The sequence below is a fragment of the Thermobia domestica genome, chromosome 16 (genome assembly GCF_964235325.1).
Source record: "Thermobia domestica chromosome 16, izTheDome1.hap1.1, whole genome shotgun sequence".
NCBI lineage: Eukaryota > Metazoa > Arthropoda > Insecta > Zygentoma > Lepismatidae > Thermobia > Thermobia domestica.
The window spans coordinates 107508407-107522171 of NC_137469.1; positions in this window are offsets into that span (position 1 = coordinate 107508407).

A 13765-nucleotide genomic window follows, 5' to 3' on the forward strand; every position below is an offset into this window, starting at 1 on the left:
ACAAAATTCGCCAACAAAGCTTGGTACATGAATACACACGTAGAAAGAAACAAACAAATCCTAATTAACACACGTCCGGAAACACCGGTACTAATGAAACATCCTGAGAAGCAACCCTAATTTTGATATGTAAACATTACATTTTAAAGATATACAGTATGTATTTACAGCCACAAAGATTTTTTAAATCCAATATCTGTTTCTTTCTCAGAGAGCGAAATTAGAGTCAGAGACAGTGATGCCAACTTGAAACGTTATAAAATCAAATCTTGAGAGGCAGAAACTCCTATTTTGTTCTTATATTTTCCCACGCTATAGTAATATTTAAAAAAAAAACCTTAGGAAACATAAACAGTGAAATTACTATATAATATTCGTTTTCTTCAATCTATGAGAGAGTGATCCAAAAACTCTGATTGTCTACGTTTATGAAATAGCTTATGAATACGTATTATTTCCTAATTGGAAGAGATAATTGGAAATGCTGATAACAATAAGTACACTTTGTTGTGAGTTTAGTATTTCCATCTAGCTTTTGTGCCATCATCTTCCACTGAAAAGAATCAAACTACATGAACTTCATCTTTCAGTCATTTTTGTATGGGGCGTTTCTCGTTTTACTTACTTACTTACTTTTTTTTCCTTTTTTAAAACACCAGAGTACAATTAAGGTTCCTTGGCGCTTGCTTTTTGAGATTCACAAGTCATTGCATAAATCACTAACACTAACAAGCATTCTATACTAACAAAATTTAACAATTAGCATTAATTTCACGTTTATTGAACACTCGTTTGTCTACTCACTCAAGACAATTTTGTAGCCATCACTCGAATATTTATGAGAAAAATCCCGTAAATTCTTTTTTTTTTTTTTTTTTTTTTTTTTTTTTACGAAAATTCCTTTTATCCCATTTCGAGAAATCATCATCAAAAACTCCCCGAATATGGAATTTTCATACGGGTTAGCATCACTGTTCAGAGACAACACACAGACCGACATCCACTACTAACAGTGATGTGTGGTGTATTGATAGTACTTCACCTCTATCCAAGGGCACCGATCCTGGGGGTCAGCCCCTCCAGAAAAAAGTCATGTCAGCCCCTCTATTGTATTTATGAATATACAATATTTGGCATAATTTGAATGCAGTTTCTCTTAAAATCCTCATATATATATATATATATATATATATATATATATATATATATATATATATATATATATATATATATATATATAATTATTAATTAGTTATATAAAGTACAGTCAAGGAATTTCAATTTCTTTAACCTCCAAATAATTGAAAACCTAGAAGTAAATGATAATAAATGAAAATAAAGTAATTAGTCACAAGGTTCTTATAGTTTGGAAAATAAAGTAAAGAAATAGAAATAGAAATAAATTCCTTCCCGTGAATTTATATGCTAGGGAGGGAAAACCGGAATATTACCATTTTATAGTTTCCTTCCCACTGGGAATATTCCCACTGCCCATTATTGGTCATGACGAGGTTTTGCCCTGGCGAGATTTGGTCCGTATACCATCTTCACCTGCAACTTCAAAGTTAACGGAACAAACATGACTCGTTTTAACGTAAAATTTCAACGACGAATATTTTCCCCTTTCATAATGTTTTGAAAATGCGCTTAGTACTTCAAACACTAGGTACAGTATTTCTATATTATCTCATATTTATATTTAGATATATAGCTCATATATTGCATGCAATTACGGCATAAGCTATGAGTAATCTACATTTGCATAACCTCTTTGTAACGACCATCTTTAATTTACAGATAAATAATCATGTCCATTTGATGTCCGTTAATTAAGTTTTACTGTATGTACATACTGTATACATATATATATATATATATATAGATAGATAGATAGATAGATGGGAGGATATGCTAAAATTAATTATAGTCATCCGAAGGTAGACAACATTTGGATTACATTTTTCATCTATTAATAAAGTTCTAAAACAAGAACACACTCTCCATATTCAGAATTTCTAATGGAAATTGTTGTCGGTAAAGTCGACTTATAGTCCATATTGAAAAGCACTGAGTGTTATTGTTGAATAAACTAATATGTGTCATAGTGTTCTCACACGTACAGAATGGGATAAAAATACATTTATTAATGTCGTTGTATCAAGATCAAAAATAATAATTCACGCATTGATCTTACCTTGTTCCTAACATTCCTCTGCTTTTTTTTAGTAAGATCTTTTCTTTTCAAAAAAGAAGTTACAATGCTACTAGCCTTGCAGCTTTTGAAAATAAAAGAGGCATCAAAACGAAAGTGATTGACATTCTTGTGACGTGAAATTCCAGAAGATAAATGTTAATGAGTTATAACGTCCTCCGTGGCGGCCTCTAATGACAGGTAGAAACATGTTTATTCATGCTTTTATGTACACCAAATGAGAGCCAATGTTTATATCTTTGGTACATCAATTAAAATGTCAAAAGTGACTAGAGGTGATATATCTGCATGTAATATGAACCTTATTTCGTAAACATCGTAGTAGTTTTCCACTCTTTAGAATTAGTGATCAAGGGTTCATTTTACCATCTAGTGTATGTAAGTACTTATTAAAATTTCGACTGTTTAATCGTTAGGTTTAACACATATTTTAACTAGAAACTTCCTAAAGCAGGTATTTAAAAAATCAAGTATTTGCCAGTGAGTAACCTCTAATAATATTGAAGCGAAGGTAGCGAGCCTCTATCTCTCAATTCTATCGTTATGTCTGTATGTTTATACGTCTGTATGTTCCACAACTCGTAGAACATTCTATTTTAATACAATTTGGTATTATTACTTTCTCCAAACTTTCTGAAATAAGTTTACTTACTGTTTGAGGTCGCAATCCACGAGAAAAAGTGAGTAAAATGCAATAAAACCTGCGCCATGTTGCAAGTTTGAACATATCCACACAAAATAATTTCTCAATATAAACTATGGCCTATATAAACATTACTAGCTTCTGACAAAACATAGGGTATAATTTAGTTTTATTTCGGAAAGGGGCAAGTTGGCTCAGTAGTAGAGCGCTTACCTCTGGTTCGACTCCCGGCCAAGTAAGTTTGTGGTTACAACGAGATACTTTGTATAAATTGATAATTACTTGTATTTTTGGGCAGAAAGTGCTTCTACATAAGCACTATACCAGATATAATGTTAATTTAAAAATAAAAAAAGAAGAATGTTTTTAATATATGTAAGAAATAGACGTTATTATATAGTTGGTTGCTAGGTTGTTGTTGATAGATACCTAACTAACATGTACGATTGTAATAGAGTCTATGTGCATATTAGTTCAACGAGAATCAACTAATAAAATTGTTTAAAACGTATCATCATTTTGTAATTTCAATATAAAAGGTGAGAATACTAGTAAATGTAATCACGATACTACCACTTAAGATTTACTGATATTATTAGCCGAACCAGGTTGACGACTACCTTTGGTGAGTCGTTATAAAAATTTTGGTGCCTATAACCCGGGAATCTTGTAAATTCATATCCCGAAGTAAAGTAAGGGTGAATTTACTTCTGTAATAAGGTTAATGATTACGAACTTGACAAGACTTAGAAGTGGTAGAATAATCACACGAAAAATGAACGGTGAGGCCATGGAGAAGGAAACCAGTGATTGTGATAGCGGTGAACAAAGTGCAGCACCAGGAATGACATTAGAAGACCGAATTTTGCTAGCCTTACAGCGACAAGAACAATGTCGAAAAGATGATTCGGAAGCCATGAAGCGATTAGAACAAAATTTGGTTCAGATGTCCACAGAATTCAACAGACAATATGAGGAATTAAAACAGACGATGGAGCAGAAGTCCGAGGAATCCAACAGACGGTTGGAGCAGAAGTCAGAAGAGACGAAACAATTTATTATACAGGCGATGAATGACATCACCGCGCAGTTTGATGAAAAGTTAAAAAGAATATCTGAGGATTGCCAGGATAATCAAAACCATCTCATCCAAGAAGTCAGTGGTGTAAAAAGGGATTTGGAAGTAATAGAATCTTCTGTACAGCAACAAAAGATTCAGGTCACGGATAACTCCAACCAGATACGCGCGAATACTCAGTTGATAGCTACCTTACAAGAGAAAATCAGGACACTACAGATCAAGGGCAACACATACCACAACATCATGGTTAATGATCGTGTAGAATTCCCTTGTTCACAAGAGATGACTTCGCCTTCACCCGTATCTGATGAGGACATTATTTTGGAAGAAATTCATCCGAGGAGTACCGATGTGCAGAAAAGAGATGGTGCAACTACACATCACGCCATAGGTAGAAATTGTCACTCAACAAGAACACGGAATGATAAAAGGAAGGTAAAGTTAAGTGTAAAGATGAGTGAAATACGTGCTATGAGTAAGTTCAGTGGTAAATGTAATGAGAATGCTACTTCTTTCCTAGAAAAATTCCAGGACGAATGCAATATAATGTGTATAGATAAATCACAATATATGAAACTAATCCCTCATTTACTACTCCCACCATGTTCTTTATGGTTCAAAGCAGTGCGAGATCACGTCAATACGTATGACGAGTTCAAAGCAGCGCTAATCGCAAATTACGAAAATGACTTTTTGCTTGCAAATAGAGATGCCACAATTAGAAATCAACATTTCAATCCTCGTTTGCACAAATCTGTTGTCGAGTTTGTTGTAAATACATACAACGAATTAAAAGTCGTAAATCCATTGCAATCAGAATCTAGAATCATAGCATCAATTCGAAATTTACTACCGTTTAAGTTACAACAGATCCTGTTTTCTACCCAGTGTATGAGTTTTAACCATTTATTAATGCTTGTTCAATGCTATGAAACTCAATACCATGCTTTGAATCAACAAGCTGGAGTAGGTAAAAGTAAAAATAATTCAGATCATTTTGTACCTGTTCGGAATTTAAATATCCGTAGTGTGAACGATACGGAACACAACCTAAACCGAGTAAATTCAAGCCATCAGAATGAGCAAAATAGGCAAAGCTATGTAGGGAATCTGCCTAACCTAATTAGTCGTGGCAATCCTTATGTAAGACCATATACCCAAAATAGGTTCAAAAATAGACGAAATACATGGCGAAATTCCAGGAATACAGTAAATTATGAGGATAGACGTAATCGGGGGTCGTCAAGAGATGGCACTTCGCATCAAAATCCAGATATCGATGCAATTCCTGTACAGAACAGTAATACGGGACATAACCACGATTGTGCTGTACAATGTACTTTATTGGAACCATACACGAGTATGAATTTAAACTAATTGCAGCTGATGTGGTAGGGGTTAAACCCATATCAGCTATAGATTCTCATGAACATTTATCTTCAAATTTATGTGATAACGTCAAACTCACGTCAGCTATTGATTCTTATGAACATTTATCTTCCAACTTACATGTTCATGTTAATGATGAAAACGACCTTTTACATGACGTATCTGTAAATAATTATTCGAAAATAGCAGTTAATAGATGTCAGTACCAATTTATGCCTGTAGTAAATCGTTGTTGGTCCAAAGATGATACTGTCAATGATGGTTTTGATGTTGAAGAAAATTTTGTATTTTTAAAATCATACAGTACAGCTAAAATACCTGTCAAAATCAATGGGTTAAGCACTGAAGCTTTACTTGACACAGGAGCAAACGCCTCTTTATTATCGTATTCGCTATGGAAAACAATTACTAGTAATTATTCGAATCCTAAGTTACAAAAGGCTGAGAATCTTATTATAGTTGATTTTACCGGTAAACATAAAAAGAGAGTAGCTGGAATTACTCGTGTGACAATAGCTATTCAAGGTTTTGAAATATCAATCCTTATTCTAGTAATAAAGGAACTGAATGAAAAATTAATTATGGGTTTAGATTTATTATCTCAATTGCGTGTCATGCTCGATTTTAGAAACCAAACGTTGACTATACCTGGCCTACCTCAGGAAATCGTTCAGAAACTGCTTCCAAAATTAGATGATATTGCTTGTCAATATAATAATGTTCCTAATGTATTGAATAATGTTTCTGTTAGTTCAGAAAGTGGTAAATTAAATGATCAACGAACGAAAGACATCCAAAATTTGATGGATTCAAAAGACGATGTATTGTTTTCTGAGCGTGTTATGTCCCTCGAAAGTAGTCTTGATTTTACAGATAATACAGTAAAAGCTGACTTTAAGGATATCCTATATAAACATAAAAATGTCTTTTCAGAACGTCCTGGGCGTTGCAAGAATTTTGTTTATTCTTTTAAGGTTAAAACAGACAAACCCATTGTAACCAAGCCTTATATAATTCCATATAGATACAGGGAAAATGTACATCAGCAAATTACAGATATGTTAAGAGATGGGATCATTAGGCCTTCACGTAGCATTCACCTTAATCCATTACATGTTGTTCCAAAGAAAAATGGTTCTCTACGTGTGGTTTTAGATTTGAGACGCACGAATTGTCACATTGATCTGGAACAAGTGAGGTATCCTCCAGTGGAAGAAATACTAGCCTCTAACTATATAAAAGGGTGTCTTCTGTTTGTGTAGAAATAGATTTATTTTCTTCCTTTTGTTCGCTCGAACGTAGGTTGCGTTTAATTCTTGATTTTTATCCAATTTAATTTTCTTTGATTTTCATTAACCAACGATAATTTTCCAATGATTTTAATTCTTTCTTATTAATGTGAAGGATTATAATTTAATTCATGATTGATTAAACACAAAAATTGTTTACATTATATTAATTTGTGTTGAAACTTTATTGTCAAAAATAAGTATTGATGGAATAAAAGATTTAGTATAAATGTATTCATGTAAAGAAAACTAAATAATGTTATATATACATACGAGGATCGATCAAAATGTATAGAATATAATTAATGGAATATCGTTCTTATAAACGGACCAGTGGTTCTTAAATATAAAAAAGCCAAGCTTTCTTGTAACTTTTATATTCAGTCCCATCGTCGGGCGACATTTTTATACAACGAGATACTTTGTATAAATTGATAATTACTTGTATTTTTGGGCAGAAAGTGCTTCTACATAAGCACTATACCAGATATAATGTTAATTTAAAAATAAAAAAAGAAGAATGTTTTTAATATATGTAAGAAATAGACGTTATTATATAGTTGGTTGCTAGGTTGTTGTTGATAGATACCTAACTAACATGTACGATTGTAATAGAGTCTATGTGCATATTAGTTCAACGAGAATCAACTAATAAAATTGTTTAAAACGTATCATCATTTTGTAATTTCAATATAAAAGGTGAGAATACTAGTAAATGTAATCATGATACTACCACTTAAGATTTACTGATATTATTAGCCGAACCAGGTTGACGACTACCTTTGGTGAGTCGTTATATGGTGGACAACACCGTATCCATAAGTTTCTTCAAGGTACTCCTGTATCCTTCGACACTGTCATTCCACCGATTATTCCATGATCATTCACTTGCCTTCATCATCTTCCTCCCTTTGCCTGAAAAGAGGCATAATCGCTAAACTGCACGATTTAGTTTATCTTGGTCATTCTAATTATCCCTACAGCTTTATATTACAATTTGCAAAAATAAAAGGGTGGATTTACCCCCTCGTAATATAGAAAATGTATTGCACGATAATTTTCGTTTTAAAATGTTCAATTTTGATGTAATATTGCATATATTTTTTGTGAGGTTTCCCAATCATCTTCTTTACGAAGGCCACTATTTATATTTTGAGCCTTGGCAACACTCACTTATTGTAGTTAGGCGCTATTTTTTGTTTGCATTTACAAACGTTTGACATTATTGACCATAATGTACTTCAAATGTTTTGTCAATAGCTTTATTTGTGTTGTTTACGTTGACTTGAGGATTCCGTGACAACAGAAAAATGGAATTAACCCATGAAAATTTTCATACGATGATTTATTGCGATTTTCGATATGGATTATCAAGACAAGACTGCATCGATCAACTTACTTCCACATTTAGCGATGAAGCCCCATCCTTTGCCACTGTGAAAGGTTGGTATAACGATTTTACTCGTCGCCGCCATTCGCTCACTGACGAAATTCGTGAAGGTCGACCAAAATTAGTTGTTTTTCAAGAAAGCATTGATGTTGTGCATACTCTAATATTGCAAGATCGTCATGTGACATACTGTGAGATTGAGGCAGCCCTAGGCATTACTTCCACCAGCATATATAAAATATTACATGATCATTTAGCTGGGAGGAAGGTTTGATCCGTTAGATCCCACATAATTTAACAAAATCTGAAAAAAAAAACTCGCGTCGATTGGTGCACACAAATGCTTAGTAAATACAATGGCGGTGCTTCAAAAGACGTATATAAGATGCAACAGGTGACACATCGTGGATATATGCATATGAGCCGGAACGTAAACAGCAGTCCATTGTATGGCTGTTTCAAGATGAACCAAAACCAACAAAAGTTGTTTGCGCTCGAAGCACACCGAAACAAATAGTCCTCTTTTTTTGGGGGGGGGACGGATCATGTGGCAACTGTGCCTTTTGATAAACGTGGAATGGTCAACTCTAAATGGTACACAACAATTTGTTTGCCGGAGGTCTTTGATCAAATACAGGAAACAAACAAGCGCCGTCGGATCATTCTTCATCAAGACAGTGCGAGCTCTCACACATCTCGTCTAACAACCGACTATTTGAACACTCAAAAAAATCGAATTGATGGGTCATCCGCCATACAGTCCTCATTTGACACCCAATGACTTCTTGTTCCCGAATATCAAGAATAAATTGCGTGGACAACGATTCTCGGCGACGGAAGAAGCCGTTGATGCGTTCAAAAACCATATTATGGAGGTGTCTCAAGAAGATTGAGAAAAATCCATTGACAAATGATTTGAACCAATACAAGGGTGTATTGATCATAAAGGAGAATATGTTGAGAAACAATAAATCAATTTTCAATGATAAATTACTTTTTTTTTTTTTACTGTTAGGCTCAAAATATAAATAGTGATCCTCGTACAAGGAGATTTATCAGAAAAAAAGAGGTGGATTAACTCTCACATGATTTTTTAAATTATGACGCAAACTACGTTTTTTTTTAAATCAACTTTGATCAATGTGTACGTTTTGGCTTTCCCAACAACCTCAGTACCTGGGTTTCAAGAATGATCGGGGGGACGCGGTGGCTCAATGGTAGAGCGTTCACCTCCGGTGCTTGGGATCCCTGGTTCAATCCCAGCCCGCCCCGTGTAGACTTTATGGTGGACAAACACCGTGCTAGTGGGTTTTATCGGGTTTCTCCCGTTTCCTCCCACTTTCTTGATTCCACCATTTCATTCATCTCCAATCATCACCGTCTCCTTTAGCCTAACCGGCATAGCCGTGGGACATAAAACTTAAAAATTTCATTTCATTTTTTTCAAGAATGATCGATGAATTTAGCCGCCTCTAATATAGGGTGAACTATCTTCAATCGAATTATAAAACTTGCTCCACAATTAATTTCGCTAAATGTTGGAATTCAATGCAACTTGCGATTATTTTTTTTCGAGAATCAAAGTGTCACTATATTATTTGAATTAGAGTGTTATTGTATTATTCTAAAAATTTCATTTTGTTCTTGATTTGTCTCCTTTTCTGATATGTCGGTGGCTCTCCCAAGTGTTTGGCAAATTTAATCCTAGCATGGCAACAACTTCTATTCTTGGTATGCGTGCGACAGAAAAGATACATTTATTAGTTTTTATTTTATTATTTGATAGAAGCTGAATTGCTTCATTTCCTTAAGAGCAAGAGAAACTAGATCTGCTCGCTTACGTTACAAGTCTATGGTATAGTTATTTTAAGAGAGATAATTACCGAATGTACAACATAATTTCAAATTCAATTGCTATGGGATTTTTTTTTTTTTTTGCAACGAATATTTCAATAGACGTGAGGTCTATTGAGGCCCTACCTGAGGAAGGAATTTTGTGTGTGGTTCTGGATACGTCGAGTACGAAGAAAACACTCATTCTTACGAATTTAGAAAACTTCTCTGAAGACCAAGAAGAAAAAGTAAATTATTGCATATTTCTTCTGATTCGTTAAGGAAAAGCAATACTTCTAACACACCTCAAATTTACAATTCTATAGTGATCTTAGGTGGAAAATTTTCTACTATATTTAACTGCACATTGAGATATACAATTCCTGTAGAGGAAAATTAGACACCAACAAATTATAATTTTCCAATTAGATTTCGGGAACCAGAAAATTTTCTAATATTTCAAGTTGAAAAGTAAAATTTTACACATTGTTTCTCTCTCTCTCTCTTCATATGCGAGCTCCTTCTTTGCTAAGCGGTTAGCATACGCGCCTTCGAAATGGAAGACTTGGCTTCGATTCCCAGCGGGAGCTCATGTAGTTCGGATTTCACGTTAATCAGTTGATCCCGTCTTATATAGTCTCGCTGCTGAAAGGGACGTTAAACTCAAAATCAACTCAATTCAACTCCTCTCTCTCTCTCTCTCTCTGTATATTATATATATATATATATATATATATATATATATATATATATATATATATATATATATATATATATATATATATATATATATATGCAAAATGCAGAGAACGTGAGTTCGTAGAGTACAAATATCCAACTCTATTATTTAAAATTTCAATTTATTAAAAGTCATGAATATTTTTCGATTCATAAAAACATACTCCACTTATTCCTACATCGTTGTTTAGCTGTAAAATTTATTGGCAATAAATATTGTCTTAAAAAGTTTTATGAAGTGAAAATCTAACGATTCTTCATTTCAAGAATGTTTCAAAAACTTCAATGCGTTCTTCCCTGAGAATCCATCTTTGATCTTATAATATTAGATTTCGTCAGTTTAATACGCATAAGACGGTTTTCTCACAGCTTTATTACTTTTATAGATTTACATTCTGCAACATTTATAAATAAGTAGATATAAGAGAGAGGGAGAAAGAAACACTATGTAAATTTTTACTTCCCAACTTGAAATATTAGAAAATTTTCTGGTTTCCGAAATCTAATTTGAAAATTATAATTCGTTGCTGTCTAATTTTCCTCTACGGGAATTGTATATCTCAATGTGCAGTTAAATATAGTGGAAAATTTTTCACCTTACATCACTATACATAATATCCAAAACTGTCCGGATTATGAAAAGTGTTTTCACTTGTTTCTACATCCTGATGAAAATTTTCCGATTCATGAAAATTCCTTATATTTGTTTCTACAGTGTGCCCACGTCTGGTTATAATGTAGACGCCGGTGGTGCAGGGTATAAAACCCACACAAATTATTAATAAAAACTTTTCATTACAACGGAATTTGGAAGAGTGTATTTGAAATACAAAAAGCGTGTTGAAGATAGCGATTTCAAACTTTTAATGTTTTTTCCACAAAATATCACTAAATCCTTTAGCACATAAATACGTAGAATAATTATATTCAAATTCACACTTGACTATTAAACAAATGCAATAACATATACAGTAAATTTTCCTTATATAATCCATCGATGTATTTACGTCAAATACTGTTAAATGTTCCTTCGAGTCTCTAGTAGTGATATTTTTTACTACAGAATAAAAGATATTTCTGATGACACTTATGGAATTGTTAAATAAAGCTGCACAATCACTGATATAAATACTTAGTCCATCAAACATAGCCATATAAATTGCAAAATACATTCGTAGATGATTGTAACACGAAAATTGCTCATACAAGTAATCAACTTTAGACACCTATTCAACTCCATTTGAATATGTTAATCACTTTCTAGAAAAATATAATAAATACTTATCCAGGCTATTTCGGAAACATCAGAAATTCACTAAAATTCGAAACGTAATATAACAAAGTCTCGGAACTTTCCATGATTTGCACCATTTACGACTAATATTCAGAGCATGTGCTCTCGTCGTTGCATTCAATTTCCAATGACCACAAGGTGGTCAGTTAACTACCTCCAGAACTATTATTTCCAATTTTAGCCACTCATCAGAAGTGGCGCTAGTTTTAAATGGTTTTTTTTTTCTTCTTATAATAATCTTACAACATGCTACAACATCCCACCCTCTGGGAAAAAAATGATATAATCATTTTTTTTTTGTAAATATTAAGAGATATATTAATGTAAACAATACCAAACTACCACTCGATTCAAACTTACTAACTTAAAATTAATAATTAAACGAAAAGAAAAAAATCCCTCATAATGACATTCATACAACTTTCACGCTAATCACCCTAACCATACAAGTATTGCATACACCATTTAGTATTAAATGCACATATCTCAAAAATCTCTAACCATGTAATTAAATAATTACAATTAGTTCTTAGTTTTTATGTATATCAGAGGGTATAGATCTTATTTACTTATCTGGTAGCATATTATAGATATAATTTCTCTCACTTTTTGCAATTACAGTTATTATATTTGTTTCCCTCTTATCTTTTGCAATTACAAGTATTTTGTTAGTTTCCCTCTCTTCTTTTTCAATTACATGTATTTTGTTAGTTTCCCTCTCTTCTTTTTCAATTACAGGTATTTTGTTAGTTTCCCTCTCTTCTTTTTCAATTACAGGTATTTTGTTAGTTTCCCTCTCTTCTTTTTCAATTACAGGTATTTTGTTAGTTTCCCTCTCTTCTTTTTCAATTACAGGTATTTTGTTAGTTTCCCTCTCTTCTTTTTCAATTACAGTTTTGATATTGTCGTCTCCCTTACTTTTAACAATAACAGGCCTGTAATTTTTTCGAAATGACAAATTAAGGATTTCTTTTTTCTCTATAAGGTTTCGTTAAACTCACATGAGTTTTTCTAATGTCTTTAGGATCTTCAATATTTTCTACCAACATTGTATTGACTGTTAAGATACGTATTACCCGAAAAGGACCATGCCATACATTTAATAAGCTCTTATTTATCTGACCAGATAAAGATGATTGAATCTGCGACTTAATCAAAACTTTATCACCTACTTGATAATTTGTTTCGGTCCTGTTTTTATCATATTTCTTTTTCCTTTTCAACCATGCACCTTCCATATTCTTTAATGCTGTTACCCATATATCTGTTCTTTTATTTTTAATATCAGTTTCATCTATTCTCCAACAAATATCAAGGGGATCATTAACATTATAGTTAAAAACTAACTCCATAGGTGTAAACCCATGTTCGGAGTGTACAGAAAAGTTTAATGAAAACTCAATTTCATGTATAAATTTATCCCACAAATGTTATTTATCATTTATATATATTCTCAAAGCCTGCTTAAAGCTTAAAATGTAACGTTCAGCCGCGTTACTTGCACAATGGTAGGGTGAAATACATATACCCTTTATGCCTAAGCTATACAAGAAGTCTTTAAATACAGATGATCTAAATACACTGGCATTATCGTGAGCTATACTTGCCACGAACCCTCTTCGACACATTAATTTGAAAAGTTTATTAACAATAATTTGACTATTCAATTTAATTAACGGTTCCAAAAACACGTATTTAGAAAAAGCATCTACTATTATCAAACAGTATCTACCAGATCTTGAACGTGTAACAGGTCCTATTACATCTATATATATCCTAGAATTAACTCCTCGAATTAATTCTGACACCAATTGACCTATTTTCTTCTATTATTACTTTTTGCTAGTTGGCATTCTCTACAAGATCTCACATATTCCTTAATCTCAGGTATAACAC